Raw genomic sequence first — 21,134 nt, forward strand, 5'->3', positions numbered from 1 at the left:
ATATTTTACCACAATACTTGACAATTAATCTTTGAAAAACAATCCGTGGCACAATGGTTAGCGCGTTCGTTGTTAACCGAAATGTTGTTAGTTCGAGCCAACCCAGGAGCTTTGTTTTGAAGTCTAGAAGTAACGTTAAAAGAAAATATTTTTCCACAATACTTGACGATCATTCTATTCCTAAGCTTCCGTGGCGCAATGTTTACCGTGTTCGGCTGTTAACCGAAAGGTTGGTGGTTCGAGCCCACCCGGGAGCGTTGTTTTGAAGTCTTAGAAGTAACGTAAAAAGGAAATATTTTTCCACAATACTTGAAGATCACTTCACGCCTAAGCTTCCGTGGCGCAATGGTTAGCGCGTTCGGCTGTTAAACGAAAGGTTGTTAGTTCGAGCCCACCCAGGAGCTTTGTTTTGAAGTCTTAGGGTTAACGTTAAAAGGAAATATTTTTTAACAATACTTGAAGACCATTCTTGCTAAAGCTTCCGTGGCGCAATGGTTAGCGCGTTCGGCTGTTAAACGAAAGGTTGTTAGGTTGAGCCCACCCGGGAGCGTTGTTTCGAAGTCTTAGAAGTAACGTAATAAGGAAATATTTTTCACCAATACTTGACGATCGTTCTTTGTCTTAGCATCCGTGGCGCAATGGTTAGGGCGTTCGGCTGTTAATCGAAAGGTTGTTGGTTCAAGCCCAGCCGGGAGCGTTGTTTTGAAGTCTTAGAAGTAACGTAAAAAGGAAATATTTTTCCACAATACTTGAAGATCATTTTATGCCCATGCTTCCGTGGCGCAATGGTTAGCGCGTTCGGCTGTTAACCGAAAGGTTGGTGGTTCGAGCCCACCCGGGAGCGTTGTTTTGAAGTCTTAGAAGTAACGTAAAAAGGAAATATTTTTCCACAATACTTGACGATTATTCTTTGCCTAAAATCCGTGGCGCAATGGTTAGCGCGTTCGGCTGTTAAACGAAAGGTTGTTAGTTCGAGCCCACACAGGAGCTTTGTTTTGAAGTCTTAGAAGTAACGTAAAAAGGAAATATTTTCCACAATACTTGACGATTTTTCTTTGCCTAAGCTTCCGTGGCGCAATGTTTACCGTGTTCGGCTGTTAACCGAAAGGTTGGTGGTTCGAGCCCACCCGGGAGCGTTGTTTTGAAGTCTTAGAAGTAACGTAAAAAGGAAATATTTTTCCACAATACTTGAAGATCATTTTATACCTATGCTTCCGTGGCGCAATGGTTAGCGCGTTCGGCTGTTAACCGAAAGGTTGGTGGTTCGAGCCCACCCGGGAGCGTTGTTTTGAAGTCTTAGAAGTAACGTAATAAGGAAATATTTTTCCACAATTCTTGACGATCATTCTCTGTCTAAGCATCCGTGGCGCAATGCTTAGCGCGTTCGGCTGTTAACCGAAAGGTTGGTGGTTCGCGTCCACCCAGGAGCTTTGTTTTGAAGTCTTAGAAGTATCGTATAAAGGAAATGTTTTTCCACAATACTTGTTGATCATTGTTTTCCTAAGCTTCCGTTTCGCAATGGTTAGCGCGTTCGGCTGTTAACCGAAAGGTTGGTGGTTCGAGCCCACCCGGGAGCGTTGTTTTGAAGTCTTAGAAGTAACGTAAAAAGGAAACATTTTTCCACAATACTTGACGATCGTTCTTTGCCTAAGCTTCCGTGGCTCGATGGTTAGCGCGTTCGGCTGTAAACCGAAAGGTTGGTGGTTCGAGCCCACCCGGGAGCGTTGTTTTGAAGTCTTAGAAGTAACGTAAAAAGGACATATTTTTCCACAATACTTGACGATCATTCTACGCCTAAGCTTCCGTGGCGCAATGGTTAGCGCGTTCGGCTGTAAACCGAAAGGTTGGTGGTTCGAGCCCACCCGGGAGCGTTGTATTGTAGTCTTAGAAGTAACGTAAAAAGGAAATATTTTTCCATAATACTTGACGATCATTCTACGCCTAAGCTTCTGTGGCGCAATGGTTAGTGCGTTCGGCTGTTAACCGAAAGGATGGTGGTTCGAGTCCACCCGGGAGCGTTGTTTTGAAGTCTTAGAAGTAACGTAAAAAATTAAATATTTTACCACAATACTTGACAATTAATCTTTGAAAAACAATCCGTGGCACAATGGTTAGCGCGTTCGTTGTTAACCGAATTGTTGTTAGTTCGAGCCAACCCAGGAGCTTTGTTTTGAAGTCTAGAAGTAACGTTAAAAGAAAATATTTTTCCACAATACTTGACGATCATTCTATTCCTAAGCTTCCGTGGCGCAATGTTTACCGTGTTCGGCTGTTAACCGAAAGGTTGGTGGTTCGAGCCCACCCGGGAGCGTTGTTTTGAAGTCTTAGAAGTAACGTAAAAAGGAAATATTTTTCCACAATACTTGAAGATCACTTCACGCCTAAGCTTCCGTGGCGCAATGGTTAGCGCGTTCGGCTGTTAAACGAAAGGTTGTTAGTTCGAGCCCACCCAGGAGCTTTGTTTTGAAGTCTTAGGGTTAACGTTAAAAGGAAATATTTTTTAACAATACTTGAAGACCATTCTTGCTAAAGCTTCCGTGGCGCAATGGTTAGCGCGTTCGGCTGTTAAACGAAAGGTTGTTAGGTTGAGCCCACCCGGGAGCGTTGTTTCGAAGTCTTAGAAGTAACGTAATAAGGAAATATTTTTCACCAATACTTGACGATCGTTCTTTGTCTTAGCATCCGTGGCGCAATGGTTAGGGCGTTCGGCTGTTAATCGAAAGGTTGTTGGTTCAAGCCCAGCCGGGAGCGTTGTTTTGAAGTCTTAGAAGTAACGTAAAAAGGAAATATTTTTCCACAATACTTGAAGATCATTTTATGCCCATGCTTCCGTGGCGCAATGGTTAGCGCGTTCGGCTGTTAACCGAAAGGTTGGTGGTTCGAGCCCACCCGGGAGCGTTGTTTTGAAGTCTTAGAAGTAACGTAAAAAGGAAATATTTTTCCACAATACTTGACGATTATTCTTTGCCTAAAATCCGTGGCGCAATGGTTAGCGCGTTCGGCTGTTAAACGAAAGGTTGTTAGTTCGAGCCCACACAGGAGCTTCATTTTGAAGTCTTAGAAGTAACGTAAAAAGGAAATATTTTCCACAATACTTGACGATTTTTCTTTGCCTAAGCTTCCGTGGCGCAATGTTTACCGTGTTCGGCTGTTAACCGAAAGGTTGGTGGTTCGAGCCCACCCGGGAGCGTTGTTTTGAAGTCTTAGAAGTAACGTAAAAAGGAAATATTTTTCCACAATACTTGAAGATCACTTCACGCCTAAGCTTCCGTGGCGCAATGTTTACCGTGTTCGGCTGTTAACCGAAAGGTTGGTGGTTCGAGCCCACCCGGGAGCGTTGTTTTGAAGTCTTAGAAGTAACGTAAAAAGGAAATATTTTTCCACAATACTTGAAGATCACTTCACGCCTAAGCTTCCGTGGCGCAATGGTAAGCGCGTTCGGCTGTTAACCGTAAGGTTGGTGGTTCGAGCCCGCCCGGGATCGTTGTTTTGAAGTCTTAGAAGTACAGTAAAAAGCAAATATTTTTCCACAATAATAGAAGATCACTTCATGCCTAAGCTTCCGTGGCGCAATGGTTAGCGTGTTTGGTTGTTAACCGAAAGGTTCGTGGTTTGAGCCCACCCGGGATCGTTGTTTTGAAGTCTTAGAAGTAACGTAAAAAGGAAATATTTTTTCACACTGCTTGACGATCATTCTACGCCTAAGCTTCCGTGGCGCAATGTTTTGCGTGTTCGGCTGTTAACCGAAAGGTTGGTGGTTCGAGCCCACCCGGGAGCGTTGTTTTGAAGTCTTAGAAGTATCGTAAAAAGGAAATGTTTTTCCACAATACTTGTTGATCATTGATTTCCTAAGCTTCCGTTTCGCAATGGTTAGCGCGTTCGGCTGTTAACCGAAAGGTTGGTGGTTCGAGCCCACCCGGGAGCGTTGTTTTGAAGTCTTAGAAGTAACGTAAAAAGGAAAAATTTTTTCCACAATACTTGACGATGGTTCTTTGCCTAAGCTTCCGTGGCGCAATGGTTAGCGCGTTCGGTTGTTAACCGAAAGGTTGGTCGTTCGAGCCCACCCGGGAGCGTTGTTTTGAAGTCTTAGAAGTAACGTAAAAAGGAAATATTTTTCCACAATACTTGACGATTATTCTTTGTCTAAGCTTCCGTGGCGCAAAAGATAGCACATTCGGCTGTTAAGCGAAAGGCTGGTGGTGCTAGCCCACCCGGGAGCGTTGTTTTGAAGTCTTAGAAGTATCGTAAAAAGGAAATGTTTTTCCACAATGCTTGTTGATCATTGGTTTCCTAAGCTTCCGTGCGCAATGGTTAGCGGGTTCGGCTGTTAAACGAAATTTTGTTGGTTCAAGCCCACCCGGAACGTTGTTTTGAAGTCTTAGAAGTAACGTAAAAAGGAAATATTTTCCACAATACTTGAAGATCACTTCACGCCTAAGCTTCCGTGGCGCAATGGTTAGCGTGTTCGGTTGCTAACCGAAAGGTTCGTGGTTTGAGCCCACCCGGGATCGTTGTTCTGAAGTCTTAGAAGTAACGTAAAAAGGAAATCTTTTTTCACACTGCTTGACGATCATTCTACGCCTAAGCTTCCGTGGCGCAATGGTTAGCGCGTTCGGCTGTTAACCGTAAGGTTGGTGGTTCGAGCCCGCCCGGGATCGTTGTTTTGAAGTCTTAGAAGTACAGTAAAAAGCAAATATTTTTCCACAATACTAGAAGGTCACTTCATGCCTAAGCTTCCGTGGCGCAATGGTTAGCGTGTTTGGTTTTTAACCGAAAGGTTATTGGTTCGAGCCCACCCGGGAGCGTTGTTTTGAAGTCTTAGAAGTAACGTAAAAAGGAAATATTTTTCCACAATACTTGACGATTATTCTTTGTCTAAGCTTCCGTGGCGCAAAAGATAGCACATTCGGCTGTTAAGCGAAAGGCTGGTGGTGCTAGCCCACACGGGAGCGTTGTTTTGAAGTCTTAGAAGTATCGTAAAAAGGAAATGTTTTTCCACAATGCTTGTTGATCATTGGTTTCCTAAGCTTCCGTGCGCAATGGTTAGCACGTTCGGCTGTTAACCGTAAGGTTGGTGGTTCGAGCCCACCCGGGAGCGTTGTTTTGAAGTCTTAGAAGTAACGTAAAAAGGAAATATTTTAAACAATACTTGATGATTTTTCTTTTCCTAAGCTTCCGTGGCGCAATGTTTTGCGTGTTCGGCTGTTAACCGTAAGGTTGGTGGTTCGAGCCCACCCGGGAGCGATGTCTTGAAGTCTTAGAAGTAACGTAAAAAGGAAACATTTTTCCACAATACTCGACGATCGTTCTATGCCTAAGCTTCCGTGGCGCAATGGTTAGCGTGTTCGGTTTTTAACCGAAAGGTTGGTGGTTCGAGCCCACCCGGGAGCGTTGTTTTGAAGTCTTAGAAGTAACGTAAAAAATTAAATATTTTACCACACTACTTGACAATTAATCTTTGCCAAAAAAATCCGTGGCGTAATGGTTAGCGCGTTCGTTGTTAACCGAAATGTTGTTAGTTCGAGCCCACCCAGGAGCTTTGTTTTGAAGTCTAGAAGTAACGTTAAAAGGAAATATTTTTCCACAATACTTGACGATCATTCTTTGCCTAAGCTTCCGTGGCGCAATGTTTACCGTGTTCGGCTTTTAACCGAAAGGTTGGTGGTTCGAGCCCACCCGGGAGCGTTGTTTTGAAGTCTTAGAAGTAACATAAAAAGCAAATATTTTTCCACAATACTAGAAGATCACTTCATGCCCAAGCTTCCGTGGCGCAATGGTTAGCGTGTTCGGTTTTTAACCGAAAGGTTGGTGGTTCGAGCCCACCCGGGAGCGTTGTTTTGAAGTATTAGAAGTAACGTAAAAAGGAAATATTTTTCCACAATACTTGACGATCATTCTTTGTCTAAGCTTCCGTGGCGCAAGGGATAGCATATTCGGCTGTTAAGCGAAAGGCTGGTGGTGCGAGCCCACCCGGGAGCGTTGTTTTGAAGTCTTAGAAGTATCGTAAAAAGGAAATGTTTTTCCACAATACTTGTTGATCATTGTTTTCCTAAGCTTCCGTTTCGCAATGGTTAGCACGTTCGGCTGTTAACCGTAAGGTTGGTGGTTCGAACCCACCCGGGAGCGTTGTTTTGAAGTCTTAGAAGTAACGTAAAAAGGAAATGTTTTTCTACAATACTTGACGATCGTTCTTTGCCTAAGCCTTCGTGGCGCAATGGGATAGCTCATTCCTTTGTTAAGCGAAAGGTTGGTGGTTCGAGCCCACCCGGGATCGTTGTTTTGAAGTCTTAGAAGTAACATAAAAAGGAAATCTTTTTCTACAATACTTGACGATCATTCTTTGTCTTAGCTTCCGTGGCGCAATGGTTAGCGCGTTCGGCTCTTAACCGAAAAGTTGGTGGTTCGAGCCCACCCGGGAGGGTTGTTTTGAAGTCTTAGAAGTAACGTAAAAAGGAGATATTTTTCCACAATACTTGACAATCATTCTACGCCTAAGCTTCCGTAGCGCAATGGTTAGCGCGTTCGGCTGTTAACCGAAAGGTTGGTGGTTCGAGCCCACCCGGGAGCGTTGTTTTGAAGTCTTAGAAGTAACGTAAAAAGGAAATATTTTTCCGCAATACTTGACGATCATTCTACGCCTAAGCTTCCGTGGCGCAATGGTTACCGTGTTCGGCTGTTAACCGAAAGGTTGGTGGTTCGAGCCCACCCGGGAGCGTTGTTTTGAAGTCTTAGAAGTAACGTAAAAAGGAAATATTTTTCCACAATACTTGAAGATCACTTCACGCCTAAGCTTCCGTGGCGCAATGGTTAGCGTGTTCGGTTGTTAACCGAAAGGTTGGTGGTTTGAGCCCACCCGGGATCGTTGTTTTGAAGTCTTAGAAGTAACGTAAAAACGAAATATTTTTTCACACTGCTTGACGATCATTCTACGCCTAAGCTTCCGTGGCGCAATGGTTAGCGCGTTCGGCTGTTAACCGTAAGGTTGGTGGTTCGAGCCCACCCGGGAGCGTTGTTTTAAAGTCTTAGAAGAAACGTAAAAAGGAAATATTTTTCCACAATACTTGACGATCGTTCTTTGCCTAAACCTCCGTGGCGCAATGGGATAGCGCATTCCTTTGTTAAGCGAAAGGTTGGTGGTTCGAGCCCACCCGGGATCGTTGTTTTGAAGTCTTAGAAGTAACGTAAAAAATTAAATATTTTACCACAATACTTGACAATTAATCTTTGCCAAAAAATCCGTGGCGCAATGGTTAGCGCGTTCGTTGTTAACCGAAATGTAGTTAGTTCGAGCCCACCCAGGAGCTTTGTTTTGAAGTCTAGAAGTAACGTTAAAAGGAAATATTTTTCCACAATACTTGACGATCATTCTTTGCCTAAGCTTCCGTGGCGCAATGTTTACCGTGTTCGGCTTTTAACCGAAAGGTTGGTGGTTCGAGCCCACCCGGGAGCGTTGTTTTGAAGTCTTAGAAGTAACATAAAAAGGAAATATTTTTCCACAATACTTGAAGATCACTTCACGCCTAAGCTTCCGTGGCGCAATGGTTAGCGTGTTCGGTTATTAACCGAAAGGTTGGTGGTTTGAGCCCACCCGGGATCGTTGTTTTGAAGTCTTAGAAGTAACGTAAAAACGAAATATTTTTTCACACTGCTTGACGATCATTCTACGCCTAAGCTTCCGTGGCGCAATGGTTAGCGCGTTCGGCTGTTAACCGTAAGGTTAGTGGTTCGAGCCCGCCCGGGATCGTTGTTTTGAGTCTTAGAAGTACAGTAAAAAGCAAATATTTTTCCACAATACTAGAAGATCACTTCATGCCTAAGCTTCCGTGGCGCAATGGTTAGCGTGTTCGGTTTTTAACCGAAAGGTTGGTGGTTCGAGCCCACCCGGGAGCGTTGTTTTGAAGTCTTAGATGTAACGTCAAAAATTAAATATTTTACCACAATACTTGACAATTAATCTTTGCCAAAAAATCCGTGGCGCAATGGTTAGCGCGTTCGTTGTTAACCGAAATGTTGTTAGTTCGAGCCCACCCAGGAGCTTTGTTTTGAAGTCTAGAAGTAACGTTAAAAGGAAATATTTTTCCACAATACTTGACGATCATTGTTTTCCTAAGCTTCCGTGGCGCAATGGTTAGCGGGTTCGGCTGTTAAACGAAAGGTTGTTGGTTCAAGCCCACCCGGAACGTTGTTTTGAAGTCTTAGAAGTAACGTAAAAAGGAAATATTTTCCACAATACTTGACGATTTTTCTTCGCCTAAGCTTCCGTGGCGCAATGTTTACCGTGTTCGGCTGTTAACCGAAAGGTTGGTGGTTCGAGCCCACCCGGGAGCGTTGTTTTGAAGTCTTAGAAGTAACGTAAAAAGGAAATATTTTTGCACAATACTTGACGATCATTCTTTGTGTAAGCTTCCGTGGCGCAAGGGATAGCACATTCGGCTGTTAAGCAAAAGGTTGTTGGTGCGAGCCCGCCCGGGAGCGTTGTTTTGAAGTCTTAGAAGTAACGTAAAAAGTAAACATTTTTCCACAATACTTGACGATCGTTCTTTGCCTAAGCTTCCGTGGCGCAATGGTTAGCGCGTTCGGCTGTTAACTGAAAAGTTGGTGGTTCGAGACCACCTAGGAGCTTTGTTTTGAAGTCTTAGAAGTAACGTAAAAAGGAAATATTTTTTCAGAATGCTTGGCGATCATTCTACGCCTAAGCTTCCGTGGCGCAATGGTTAGCGCGTTCGGCTGTTAACCGAAAGGTTGGAAGTTCGAGCCAACACGGGAGCGTTGTTTTGAAGTCTTAGAAGTAACGTAAAAAGGAAATATTTTTCCACAATACTTGACGATCATTCTGCGCCTAATCTTCCGTGGCGCAATGGTTAGCGCGTTCGGCTGTTAACCGAAAGGTTGATGGTTCGAGTCCACCCGGGAGCGTTGCTTTGAAGTCTTAGAAGTAACGTAAAAAAGGAAATATTTTTCCACAATACTTGACGATCATGCTTTGTCTAGGCTTCCTTGGTGCAAGGGATAGCGCATTCGGCTGTTAACCGAAAGGTTGTTAGTTCTAGCCCACCCAGGAGCTTTGTTTTGAAGTCTAGAAGTTACGTTAAAAGGAAACATTTTTCCACAATACTTGACGATCATTCTTTGTCTAAGCTTCCGTGGCGCAAGGGATAGCACATTCGGCTGTTAAGCGAAAGGCTGGTGGTGCGAGCTCACCCGGGAGCGTTGTTTTGAAGTCTTAGAAGTAACGTAAAAACGAAATATTTTTTCACACTGCTTGACGATCATTCTACGCCTAAGCTTCCGTGGCGCAATGGTTAGCGCGTTCGGCTCTTAACCGTAAGGTTAGTGGTTCGAGCCCGCCCGGGATCGTTGTTTTGAAGACTTAGAAGTACAGTAAAAAGCAAATATTTTTCCACAATACTTGACGATCATGCTTTGTCTAGGCTTCCGTGGCGCAAGGGATAGCGCATTCGGCTGTTAAACGAAAGGTTGTAAGTTCTAGCCCACCCAGGAGCTTTGTTTTGAAGTCTAGAAGTTACGTTAAAAGGAAATATTTTTCCACAATACTTGACGATCATTCTTTTCCTAAGCTTCCATGGCGCAACGGTTAGCACGTTCGGCTGATAAAGGAAAGACTGTTGGTTCGAGCCCACCCGAAATGTTGTTTTGAAGTCAAAGAAGTAACGTAAAAAGGAAATATTTTCCACAATACTTGACGATTTTACTTTGCCTAAGCTTCCGTGGCGCAATGGTTAGCGCGTTTGGTTGTTAACCGAAAGGTCGTTAGTTCGATCCCACCCAGGAGCTTTGTTTTGAAGTCTTAGAAGTAACGTAAAAAGGAAATATTTTTCCACAATACTTAACGATCATTCTTTGCCTTAGCTTCCGTGGCGCAATGGTTAGCGCGTTCGGCTGTTAATCGAAAGGTTGGTGGTTCGAGCCCGCCCGGGATCGTTGTTTTGAAGTCTTAGAAGTACAGTAAAAAGCAAATATTTTTCCACAATACTTGAAGATCATTCTTTGCCTTAGCTTCCGTGGCACAAGGGAGAGCACATTCGGCTGTTAAGCGAAAGGTTGGTGGTGCGAGCCCACCCGGGAGCGTTGTTTTGAAGTCTTAGAAGTAACGTAAAAAGGAAATATTTTTCCACAATACTTGACGATCATTCCACGCTTAAGCTTCCGTGGCGCAATGGTTAGCGCGTTCGGCTGTTAACCGAAAGGTTGGTGGTTCGAGAACACCCGGGAGCGTTCTTTTGAAGTCTTAGAAGTAACGTAAAAAGGAAACATTTTTCCACAATACTTGACGATCATTCTTTGCCTTAGCTTCCGTGGCGCAAGGGATAGCGCGTTCGGCTGTTAACCGAAAGGTTGGTGGTTCGAGCCCGCCTGGGATCGTTGTTTTGAAGTCTTAGAAGTACAGTAAAAAGCAAATATTTTTCCACAATACTTGAAGATCATCCTTTGCCTTAGCTTCCGTGGCGCAATGGTTAGCGTGTTCGGTTGTTAACCGAAAGGTTGGTGGTTCGATCCCGCCCGGGATCGTTGTTTTGAAGTCTTAGATGTACAGCAAAAAGCAAATATTTTTCCACAATATTTGAAGATCATTCTTTGCCTTAGCTTCCGTGGCGCAATGGTTAGCGTGTTCGGTTGTTAACCGAAAGGTTGGTGGTTCGAGCCCACCCGGGAGCGTTGTTTTGAAGTCTTAGAAGTAACGTAAAAAGGAAATATTTTTCCACAATACTTGACGATCGTTCTTTGCCTAAGCTTCCGTGGCGCAATGGTTGGCGCGTTGGGCTGTTAAGCGAAAGGTTGGTGGTGCGAGCCCACCCGGGAGCGTTGTTTTGAAGTCTTAGAAGTATCGTAAAAAGGAAATATTTTTTCACAATGCTTGACGATCATTCTCCGCCTAAGCTTCCGTGGCGCAATGGTTAGCGCGTTCGGCTGTTAAGCGAAAGGTTGGTGGTTCGAGCCCACCCGGGAGCGTTGTTTTGAAGTCTTAGAAGTAACGTAAAAAGGAAATATTTTTCCACAATACTTGACGATCGTTCTTTGCCTAAGCTTCCGTGGCGCAATGGTTAGCGCGTTCGGCTGTTAACCGAAAGGTTGGTGGTTCGAGCCCACCCGGGAGCGTTGTTTTGAAGTCTTAGAAGTAACGTAAAAAGGAAACATTTTTCAACAATACTTGACGATCATCCTTTGCCTTAGCTTCCGTGGCGCAATGGTTAGCGCGTTCGGCTGTTAACCGAAAGGTTGATGGTTCGAGCCCACCCGGGAGCGTTGTTTGAAGTCTTAGAAGTAACGTAAAAAGGAAACATTTTTCCACGATACTTGACGATCATTCTTTGCCTTAGCTTCCGTGGCGCAATGGTTAGCGCGTTCGGCTGTTAACCGAAAGGTTGGTGGTTCGAGCCCGCCCGGAATCGTTGTTTTGAAGTCTTAGAAGTACAGTAAAAAGCAAATATTTTTCCACAATACTTGAAGATCATTTTTTGCCTTAGCTTCCGTGGCGCAATAGTTAGCGTGTTCGGTTGTTAACCGAAAGGTTGGTGGTTCGAGCCCACCCGGGAGCGTTGTTTTGAAGTCTTAGAAGTAACGTAAAAAGGAAATATTTTTCCACAATACTTGACGATCATTTTTTGTCTAAGCATCCGTAGCGCAAGGGATAGCACATTCGGCTGTTAAGCGAAAGGTTGGTGGTGCGAACCCACCCGGGAGCGTTGTTTTGAAGTCTTTAAGTATCGTAAAAAGGAAATATTTTTCCATGATACTAGACGATCATTCTATGCCTTAGCTTCCGTGGCGCAATAGTTAGCGCGTTCGGTTGTTAACCGAAAGGTTGGTGGTTCGAGCCCGCCCGGGATCGTTGTTTTGAAGTCTTAGAAGTACAGTAAAAAGCAAACATTTTTCCACAATACTTGAAGATCATTCTTTGCCTTAGCTTCCGTGGCGCAATAGTTAGCGTGTTCGGTTGTTAACCGAAAGGTTGGTGGTTCGAGCCCACTCGGGAGCGTTGTTTTGAAGTCTTAGAAGTAACGTAAAAAGGAAATGTTTTTCCACCATACTTGTTGATCATTGGTTTCCTAAGTTTCCGTGCGCAATGTTTAGCGCGTTTGGCTGTTAAACGTAAGGTTGGTGGTTCGAGCCCACCCGGGACCGTTGTTTTGAAGTCTTAGAAGTAACGTAAAAAGGAAATATTTTTCCACAATACTTGACGGTCGTTCTTTGGCTTAGCTTCCGTGGCGCAATAGTTAGCGTGTTCGGTTGTTAACCGAAAGGTTGGTGGTTCGAGCCCACCCGGGAGCGTTGTTTTGAAGTCTTAGAAGTAACGTAAAAAGGAAATGTTTTTCCACAATACTTGTTGATCATTGGTTTCCTAAGCTTCCGTGCGCAATGGTAAGCGCGTTCGGCTGTTAACCGTAAGGTTGGTGGTTCGAGCCCACCCGGGAGCGTTGTTTTGAAGTCTTAGAACTAACGTAAAAAGGAAATATTTTTCCACAATACTTGACGATCGTTCTTTGCCTAAGCTTCCGTGGCGGAATGGGATAGCGCATTCCTTTGTTAAGCGAAAGGTTGGTGGTTCGAGCCCACCCGGGGTCGTTGTTTTGAAGTCTTAGAAGTAAAGTAAAAAGGAAATATTTTTCCACAATACTTGACGATCGTTCTTTGCCTAAGCTTCCTTGGCGCAATGGTTAGCGCGTTCGGCTGTAAACCGAAAGGTTGGTGGTTCGAGCCCACCCGGGAGCGTTGTTTTGAACTCTTAAAAGTAACGTAAAAATGAAATATTTTTCCACAAAACTTTACGATCATTCTACGCCTAAGCTTCCTTGGCGCAATTGTTAGCGCGTTCGGCTGTTAACCGAAAGGTTGATGGTTCGATCGCACCCGGGAGCGTTGCTTTGAAGTCTTAGAAGTAACGTTAAAAGGAAATATTTTTCCACAATACTTGACGATCATTCTTTTCCTAAGCTTCCGTGGCACAATGGTTAGCGCGTTCGGCTGTTAAGCGAAAAGTTGGTGGTGCGAACCCACCCGGGAGCGTTGTTTTGAAGTCTTAGAAGAAACGTAAAAAGGAAATATTTTTCCACAATACTTGACGATCGTTCTTTGCCTAAACCTCCGTGGCGCAATGGGATAGCGCATTCCTTTGTTAAGCGAAAGGTTGGTGGTTCGAGCCCACCCGGGATCGTTGTTTTGAAGTCTTAGAAGTAACGTAAAAAATTAAATATTTTACCACAATACTTGACAATTAATCTTTGCCAAAAAATCCGTGGCGCAATGGTTAGCGCGTTCGTTGTTAACCGAAATGTAGTTAGTTCGAGCCCACCCAGGAGCTTTGTTTTGAAGTCTAGAAGTAACGTTAAAAGGAAATATTTTTCCACAATACTTGACGATCATTCTTTGCCTAAGCTTCCGTGGCGCAATGTTTACCGTGTTCGGCTTTTAACCGAAAGGTTGGTGGTTCGAGCCCACCCGGGAGCGTTGTTTTGAAGTCTTAGAAGTAACGTAAAAAGGAAACATTTTTCAACAATACTTGACGATCATTCTTTGCCTTAGCTTCCGTGGCGCAATGGTTAGCGCGTTCGGCTGTTAACCGAAAGGTTGATGGTTCGAGCCCACCCGGGAGCGTTGTTTGAAGTCTTAGAAGTAACGTAAAAAGGAAACATTTTTCCACGATACTTGACGATCATTCTTTGCCTTAGCTTCCGTGGCGCAATGGTTAGCGCGTTCGGCTGTTAACCGAAAGGTTGGTGGTTCGAGCCCGCCCGGAATCGTTGTTTTGAAGTCTTAGAAGTACAGTAAAAAGCAAATATTTTTCCACAATACTTGAAGATCATTTTTTGCCTTAGCTTCCGTGGCGCAATAGTTAGCGTGTTCGGTTGTTAACCGAAAGGTTGGTGGTTCGAGCCCACCCGGGAGCGTTGTTTTGAAGTCTTAGAAGTAACGTAAAAAGGAAATATTTTTCCACAATACTTGACGATCATTTTTTGTCTAAGCATCCGTAGCGCAAGGGATAGCACATTCGGCTGTTAAGCGAAAGGTTGGTGGTGCGAACCCACCCGGGAGCGTTGTTTTGAAGTCTTTAAGTATCGTAAAAAGGAAATATTTTTCCATGATACTAGACGATCATTCTATGCCTTAGCTTCCGTGGCGCAATAGTTAGCGCGTTCGGTTGTTAACCGAAAGGTTGGTGGTTCGAGCCCGCCCGGGATCGTTGTTTTGAAGTCTTAGAAGTACAGTAAAAAGCAAACATTTTTCCACAATACTTGAAGATCATTCTTTGCCTTAGCTTCCGTGGCGCAATAGTTAGCGTGTTCGGTTGTTAACCGAAAGGTTGGTGGTTCGAGCCCACTCGGGAGCGTTGTTTTGAAGTCTTAGAAGTAACGTAAAAAGGAAATGTTTTTCCACCATACTTGTTGATCATTGGTTTCCTAAGCTTCCGTTCGCAATGGTAAGCGCGTTCGGCTGTTAACCGTAAGGTTGGTGGTTCGAGCCCACCCGGGAGCGTTGTTTTGAAGTCTTAGAAGTAACTAAAAAGGAAATATTTTTCCACAATACTTGACGATCGTTCTTTGCCTAAGCTTCCGTGGCGGAATGGGATAGCGCATTCCTTTGTTAAGCGAAAGGTTGGTGGTTCGAGCCCACCCGGGGTCGTTGTTTTGAAGTCTTAGAAGTAAAATAAAAAGGAAATATTTTTCCACAATACTTGACGATCGATCTTTGCCTAAGCTTCCTTGGCGCAATGGTTAGCGCGTTCGGCTGTAAACCGAAAGGTTGGTGGTTCGAGCCCACCCGGGAGCGTTGTTTTGAACTCTTAAAAGTAACGTAAAAATGAAATATTTTTCCACAAAACTTTACGATCATTCTACGCCTAAGCTTCCTTGGCGCAATTGTTAGCGCGTTCGGCTGTTAACCGAAAGGTTGATGGTTCGATCCCACCCGGGAGCGTTGCTTTGAAGTCTTAGAAGTAACGTTAAAAGGAAATATTTTTCCACAATACTTGACGATCATTCTTTTCCTAAGCTTCCGTGGCACAATGGTTAGCGCGTTCGGCTGTTAAGCGAAAAGTTGGTGGTGCGAACCCACCCGGGAGCGTTGTTTTGAAGTCTTAGAAGTATCGTAAAAAGGAAACATTTTTCAACAATACTTGACGATCATTCTTTGCCTTAGCTTCCGTGGCGCAATGGTTAGCGCGTTCGGCTGTTAACCGAAAGGTTGATGGTTCGAGCCCACCCGGGAGCGTTGTTTGAAGTCTTAGAAGTAACGTAAAAAGGAAACATTTTTCCACGATACTTGACGATCATTCTTTGCCTTAGCTTCCGTGGCGCAATGGTTAGCGCGTTCGGCTGTTAACCGAAAGGTTGGTGGTTCGAGCCCGCCCGGAATCGTTGTTTTGAAGTCTTAGAAGTACAGTAAAAAGCAAATATTTTTCCACAATACTTGAAGATCATTTTTTGCCTTAGCTTCCGTGGCGCAATAGTTAGCGTGTTCGGTTGTTAACCGAAAGGTTGGTGGTTCGAGCCCACCCGGGAGCGTTGTTTTGAACTCTTAAAAGTAACGTAAAAATGAAATATTTTTCCACAAAACTTTACGATCATTCTACGCCTAAGCTTCCTTGGCGCAATTGTTAGCGCGTTCGGCTGTTAACCGAAAGGTTGATGGTTCGATCCCACCCGGGAGCGTTGCTTTGAAGTCTTAGAAGTAACGTTAAAAGGAAATATTTTTCCACAATACTTGACGATCATTCTTTTCCTAAGCTTCCGTGGCACAATGGTTAGCGCGTTCGGCTGTTAAGCGAAAAGTTGGTGGTGCGAACCCACCCGGGAGCGTTGTTTTGAAGTCTTAGAAGTATCGTAAAAAGGAAATGTTTTTCCACAATACTTGTTGATCATTGGTTTCCTAAGCTTCCGTGCGCAATGGTTAGCGCGTTCGGCTGTTAACCGTAAGGTTGGTGGTTCGAGCCCACCCGGGAGCGTTGTTTTGAAGTCTTAGAAGTAACGTAAAAAGGAAATATTTTTCCACAATACTTGACTATCGTTCTTTGCCTAAGCTTCCGTGGCGGAATGGGATAGCGCATTCCTTTGTAAAGCGAAAGGTTGGTGGTTCGAGCCCACCCGGGGTCGTTGTTTTGAAGTCTTAGAAGTAAAGTAAAAAGGAAATATTATTCCACAATACTTGACGATCGTTCTTTGCCTAAGCTTCCTTGGCGCAATGGTTAGCGCGTTCGGCTGTAAACCGAAAGGTTGGTGGTTCGAGCCCACCCGGGAGCGTTGTTTTGAACTCTTAAAAGTAACGTAAAAAGGAAATATTTTTCCACAAAACTTGACGATTATTCTACGCCTAAGCTTCCGTGGCGCAATTGTTAGCGCGTTCGGCTGTTAACCGAAAGGTTGGTGGTTCGAGCCCACCCGGGAGCGTTGCTTTGAAGTCTTAGAAGTAACGTTAAAAGGAAATATTTTTCCACAATACTTGACGATCATTCTTTTCCTAAGCTTCCGTGGCACAATGGTTAGCGCGTTCGGCTGTTAAACGAAAGGTTGTTAGTTCGAGCCCACCCGGGAGCGATGCCTTGAACTCTTAAAAGTAACGTAAAAAAGAAATATTTTTCCACAATACTTGACGATCATCCCACGGTTAAGCTTCCGTGGCGCAATGGTTAGCGCATTCGGCTGTTAACCGAAATGTTGGTGGTTCGAGAACACCCGGGAGCGTTGTTTTGAAGTCTTGGAAGTAACGTAAAAAGGAAATATTTTTCCACAATACTTAACGTTCGTTCTTTGCCTAAGCTTCCGTGGCGCAATGGGATAGCGCATTCCTTTGTTAAGCGAAAGGTTGGTGGTTCGAGCCCACCCGGGATCGTTGTTTTGAAGTCTTAGAAGTAACGTTAAAAGGAAATATTTTTTCCACAATACTTGACGATCATTCTTTTCCTAAGCTTCCGTGGCGTAATGGTTAGCGGGTTCGGCTGTTAAACGAAAGGTTGTTGGTTCAAGCCCACCCGGAACGTTGTTTTGAAGTCTTAGAAGTAACGTAAAAAGGAAATATTTTTCCACAATACTTGAAGATCACTTCACACCTAAGCTTTCGTGGCGCAATGGTTAGCGTGTTCGGTTGTTAACCGAAAGGTTGGTGGTTTGAGCCCACCCGGGATCGTTGTTTTGAAGTCTTAGAAGTAACGTAAAAACGAAATATTTTTTCACACTGCTTGACGATCATTCTACGCCTAAGCTTCCGTGGCGCAATGGTTAGCGCGTTCGGCTGTTAACCGTAAGGTTGGTGGTTCGAGCCCGCCCGGGATCGTTGTTTTGAAGTCTTAGAAGTACAGTAAAAAGCAAATATTTTTCCACAATACTAGAAGATCACTTCACGCCTAAGCTTCCGTGGCGCAATGTCTAGCGTGTTCGGTTTTTAACCGAAAGGTTGGTGGTTCGAGCCCACCCGGGAGCGTTGTTTTGAAGTCTTAGAAGTAACGTAAAAAGGAAATATTTTTCCACAATACTTGACGATCATTCTTTGTCTAAGCTTCCGTGGCGCAAGGGATAGCACATTCGGCTGTTAAGCGAAAGGTTGGTGGTGCGAGCCCACCCGGGAGCGTTGTTTCGAAGTCTTAGAAGTATCGTAAAAAGGAAATGTTTTTCCACAATACTTGTTGATCATTGTTTTCCTAAGCTTCCTTTTCGCAATGGTTAGCGCGTTCGGCTGTTAACCGAAAGGTTGGTGGTTCGAGCCCACCCGGGAGCGTTGTTTTGAAGTATTAGAAGTAACGTAAAAAGGAAATATTTTTCCACAATACTTGACGATCATTCTTTGTCTAAGCTTCCGTGGCGCAAGGGATAGCATATTCGGCTGTTAAGCGAAAGGCTGGTGGCGCGAGCCCACCCGGGAGCGTTGTTTTGAAGTCTTAGAAGTATCGTAAAAAGGAAATGTTTTTCCACAATACTTGTTGATCATTGTTTTCCTGAGCTTCCGTTTCGCAATGGTTAGCACGTTCGGCTGTTAACCGTAAGGTTGGTGGTTCGAGCCCACCCGGGAGCGTTGTTTTGAAGTCTTAGAAGTAACGTAAAAAGGAAATATTTTTCTACAATACTTGACGATCGTTCTTTGCCTAAGCCTCCGTGGCGCAATGGGATAGCTCATTCCTTTGTTAAGTGAAAGGTTGGTGGTTCGAGCCCACCCGGGTTCGTTGTTTTGAAGTCTTAGAAGTAACGTAAAAAATTAAATATTTTACCACAATACTTGACAATTAATCTTTGCCAAAACATCCGTGGCGCAATGGTTAGCGCGTTCGTTGTTAACCGAAATGTAGTTAGTTCGAGCCCACCCAGGAGCTTTGTTTTGAAGTCTAGAAGTAACGTTAAAAGGAAATATTTTTCCACAATACTTGACGATCATTCTTTGCCTAAGCTTCCGTGGCGCAATGTTTACCGTGTTCGGCTTTTAACCGAAAGGTTGGTGGTTCGAGCCCACCCGGGAGCGTTGTTTTGAAGTCTTAGAAGTAACATAAAAAGGAAATATTTTTCCACAATACTTGAAGATCACTTCACGCCTAAGCTTCCGTGGCGCAATGGTTAGCGCGTTCGGCTGTTAACCGTAAGGTTAGTCGTTCGAGCCCGCCCGGGATCGTTGTTTTGAAGTCTTAGAAGTACAGTAAAAAGCAAATATTTTTCCACAATACTAGAAGATCACTTCATGCCTAAGCTTCCGTGGCGCAATGGTTAGCGTGTTCGGTTTTTAACCGAAAGGTTGGTGGTTCGAGCCCACCCGGGAGCGTTGTTTTGAAGTCTTAGATGTAACGTAAAAAATTAAATATTTTACCACAATACTTAACGTTCGTTCTTTGCCTAAGCTTCCGTGGCGCAATGGGATAGCGCATTCCTTTGTTAAGCGAAAGGTTGGTGGTTCGAGCCCACCCGGGATCGTTGTTTTGAAGTCTTAGAAGTAACGTTAAAAGGAAATATTTTTTCCACAATACTTGACGATCATTCTTTTCCTAAGCTTCGGTGGCGTAATGGTTAGCGGGTTCGGCTGTTAAACGAAAGGTTGTTGGTTCAAGCCCACCCGGAACGTTGTTTTGAAGTCTTAGAAGTAACGTAAAAAGGAAATATTTTTCCACAATACTTGAAGATCACTTCACACCTAAGCTTTCTGGCGCAATGGTTAGCGTGTTCGGTTGTTAACCGAAAGGTTGGTGGTTTGAGCCCACCCGGGATCGTTGTTTTGAAGTCTTAGAAGTAACGTAAAAACGAAATATTTTTTCACACTGCTTGACGATCATTCTACGCCTAAGCTTCCGTGGCGCAATGGTTAGCGCGTTCGGCTGTTAACCGTAAGGTTGGTGGTTCGAGCCCGCCCGGGATCGTTGTTTTGAAGTCTTAGAAGTACAGTAAAAAGCAAATATTTTTCCACAATACTAGAAGATCACTTCACGCCTAAGCTTCCGTGGCGCAATGTCTAGCGTGTTCGGTTTTTAACCGAAAGGTTGGTGGTTCGAGCCCACCCGGGAGCGTTGTTTTGAAGTCTTAGAAGTAACGTAAAAAGGAAATATTTTTCCACAATACTTGACGATCATTCTTTGTCTAAGCTTCCGTGGCGCAAGGGATAGCACATTCGGCTGTTAAGCGAAAGGTTGGTGGTGCGAGCCCACCCGGGAGCGTTGTTTCGAAGTCTTAGAAGTATCGTAAAAAGGAAATGTTTTTCCACAATACTTGTTGATCATTGTTTTCCTAAGCTTCCTTTTCGCAATGGTTAGCGCGTTCGGCTGTTAACCGAAAGGTTGGTGGTTCGAGCCCACCCGGGAGCGTTGTTTTGAAGTATTAGAAGTAACGTAAAAAGGAAATATTTTTCCACAATACTTGACGATCATTCTTTGTCTAAGCTTCCGTGGCGCAAGGGATAGCATATTCGGCTGTTAAGCGAAAGGCTGGTGGCGCGAGCCCACCCGGGAGCGTTGTTTTGAAGTCTTAGAAGTATCGTAAAAAGGAAATGTTTTTCCACAATACTTGTTGATCATTGTTTTCCTGAGCTTCCGTTTCGCAATGGTTAGCACGTTCGGCTGTTAACCGTAAGGTTGGTGGTTCGAGCCCACCCGGGAGCGTTGTTTTGAAGTCTTAGAAGTAACGTAAAAAGGAAATATTTTTCTACAATACTTGACGATCGTTCTTTGCCTAAGCCTCCGTGGCGCAATGGGATAGCTCATTCCTTTGTTAAGCGAAAGGTTGGTGGTTCGAGCCCACCCGGGTTCGTTGTTTTGAAGTCTTAGAAGTAACGTAAAAAATTAAATATTTTACCACAATACTTGACAATTAATCTTTGCCAAAACATCCGTGGCGCAATGGTTAGCGCGTTCGTTGTTAACCGAAATGTAGTTAGTTCGAGCCCACCCAGGAGCTTTGTTTTGAAGTCTAGAAGTAACGTTAAAAGGAAATATTTTTCCACAATACTTGACGATCATTCTTTGCCTAAGCTTCCGTGGCGCAATGTTTACCGTGTTCGGCTTTTAACCGAAAGGTTGGTGGTTCGAGCCCACCCGGGAGCGTTGTTTTGAAGTCTTAGAAGTAACATAAAAAGGAAATATTTTTCCACAATACTTGAAGATCACTTCACGCCTAAGCTTCCGTGGCGCAATGGTTAGCGCGTTCGGCTGTTAACCGTAAGGTTAGTCGTTCGAGCCCGCCCGGGATCGTTGTTTTGAAGTCTTAGAAGTACAGTAAAAAGCAAATATTTTTCCACAATACTAGAAGATCACTTCATGCCTAAGCTTCCGTGGCGCAATGGTTAGCGTGTTCGGTTTTTAACCGAAAGGTTGGTGGTTCGAGCCCACCCGGGAGCGTTGTTTTGAAGTCTTAGATGTAACGTAAAAAATTAAATATTTTACCACAATACTTGACAATTAATCTTTGCCAAAAAATCCGTGGCGCAATGGTTAGCGCGTTCGTTGTTAACCGAAATGTTGTTAGTTCGAGCCCACCCAGGAGCTTTGTTTTGAAGTCTAGAAGTAACGTTAAAAGGAAATATTTTTCCACAATACTTGACGATCATTCTTTTCCTAAGCTTCCGTGGCGCAATGGTTAGCGGGTTCGGCTGTTAAACGAAAGGTTGTTGGTTCAAGCCCACCCGGAACGTTGTTTTGAAGTCTTAGAAGTAACGTA

The 21,134-nt window shown here is 44.2% G+C and overlaps 13 non-coding genes across 13 annotated transcripts; all 13 read left to right on the forward strand.

The window, feature by feature from the left end:
- Window positions 1-1,651: 1,651 nt before the first annotated feature.
- Window positions 1,652-1,724, forward strand: TRNAY-GUA (transfer RNA tyrosine (anticodon GUA)). Its single transcript has one exon. It is a non-coding gene; the product is annotated as a tRNA-Tyr (tRNA).
- A 74-nt stretch (window positions 1,725-1,798) lies between these two features.
- Window positions 1,799-1,871, forward strand: TRNAY-GUA (transfer RNA tyrosine (anticodon GUA)). Its single transcript has one exon. It is a non-coding gene; the product is annotated as a tRNA-Tyr (tRNA).
- A 3,447-nt stretch (window positions 1,872-5,318) lies between these two features.
- TRNAK-UUU (transfer RNA lysine (anticodon UUU)) lies at window positions 5,319-5,391 on the forward strand. The gene has a single exon. It is a non-coding gene; the product is annotated as a tRNA-Lys (tRNA).
- A 368-nt stretch (window positions 5,392-5,759) lies between these two features.
- On the forward strand, window positions 5,760-5,832 carry TRNAK-UUU (transfer RNA lysine (anticodon UUU)). The gene has a single exon. It is a non-coding gene; the product is annotated as a tRNA-Lys (tRNA).
- A 516-nt stretch (window positions 5,833-6,348) lies between these two features.
- On the forward strand, window positions 6,349-6,421 carry TRNAK-CUU (transfer RNA lysine (anticodon CUU)). Its single transcript has one exon. It is a non-coding gene; the product is annotated as a tRNA-Lys (tRNA).
- A 1,103-nt stretch (window positions 6,422-7,524) lies between these two features.
- Window positions 7,525-7,597, forward strand: TRNAN-AUU (transfer RNA asparagine (anticodon AUU)). Its single transcript has one exon. It is a non-coding gene; the product is annotated as a tRNA-Asn (tRNA).
- Window positions 7,598-7,817: 220 nt separating this feature from the next.
- Window positions 7,818-7,890, forward strand: TRNAK-UUU (transfer RNA lysine (anticodon UUU)). Its single transcript has one exon. It is a non-coding gene; the product is annotated as a tRNA-Lys (tRNA).
- A 1,394-nt stretch (window positions 7,891-9,284) lies between these two features.
- TRNAK-CUU (transfer RNA lysine (anticodon CUU)) lies at window positions 9,285-9,357 on the forward strand. Its single transcript has one exon. It is a non-coding gene; the product is annotated as a tRNA-Lys (tRNA).
- A 3,302-nt stretch (window positions 9,358-12,659) lies between these two features.
- On the forward strand, window positions 12,660-12,732 carry TRNAY-GUA (transfer RNA tyrosine (anticodon GUA)). Its single transcript has one exon. It is a non-coding gene; the product is annotated as a tRNA-Tyr (tRNA).
- A 1,982-nt stretch (window positions 12,733-14,714) lies between these two features.
- TRNAY-GUA (transfer RNA tyrosine (anticodon GUA)) lies at window positions 14,715-14,787 on the forward strand. The gene has a single exon. It is a non-coding gene; the product is annotated as a tRNA-Tyr (tRNA).
- A 1,396-nt stretch (window positions 14,788-16,183) lies between these two features.
- Window positions 16,184-16,256, forward strand: TRNAY-GUA (transfer RNA tyrosine (anticodon GUA)). The gene has a single exon. It is a non-coding gene; the product is annotated as a tRNA-Tyr (tRNA).
- A 2,427-nt stretch (window positions 16,257-18,683) lies between these two features.
- On the forward strand, window positions 18,684-18,756 carry TRNAK-UUU (transfer RNA lysine (anticodon UUU)). Its single transcript has one exon. It is a non-coding gene; the product is annotated as a tRNA-Lys (tRNA).
- A 1,986-nt stretch (window positions 18,757-20,742) lies between these two features.
- On the forward strand, window positions 20,743-20,815 carry TRNAK-UUU (transfer RNA lysine (anticodon UUU)). Its single transcript has one exon. It is a non-coding gene; the product is annotated as a tRNA-Lys (tRNA).
- The last annotated feature ends 319 nt before the right edge of the window (window positions 20,816-21,134 follow it).

The sequence above is a fragment of the Phalangium opilio genome, unplaced genomic scaffold, assembly GCF_054372755.1.
Source record: "Phalangium opilio isolate 3A_F unplaced genomic scaffold, DU_Popi_V2 ptg000094l_1, whole genome shotgun sequence".
NCBI classification, from domain to species: Eukaryota; Metazoa; Arthropoda; class Arachnida; order Opiliones; family Phalangiidae; genus Phalangium; species Phalangium opilio.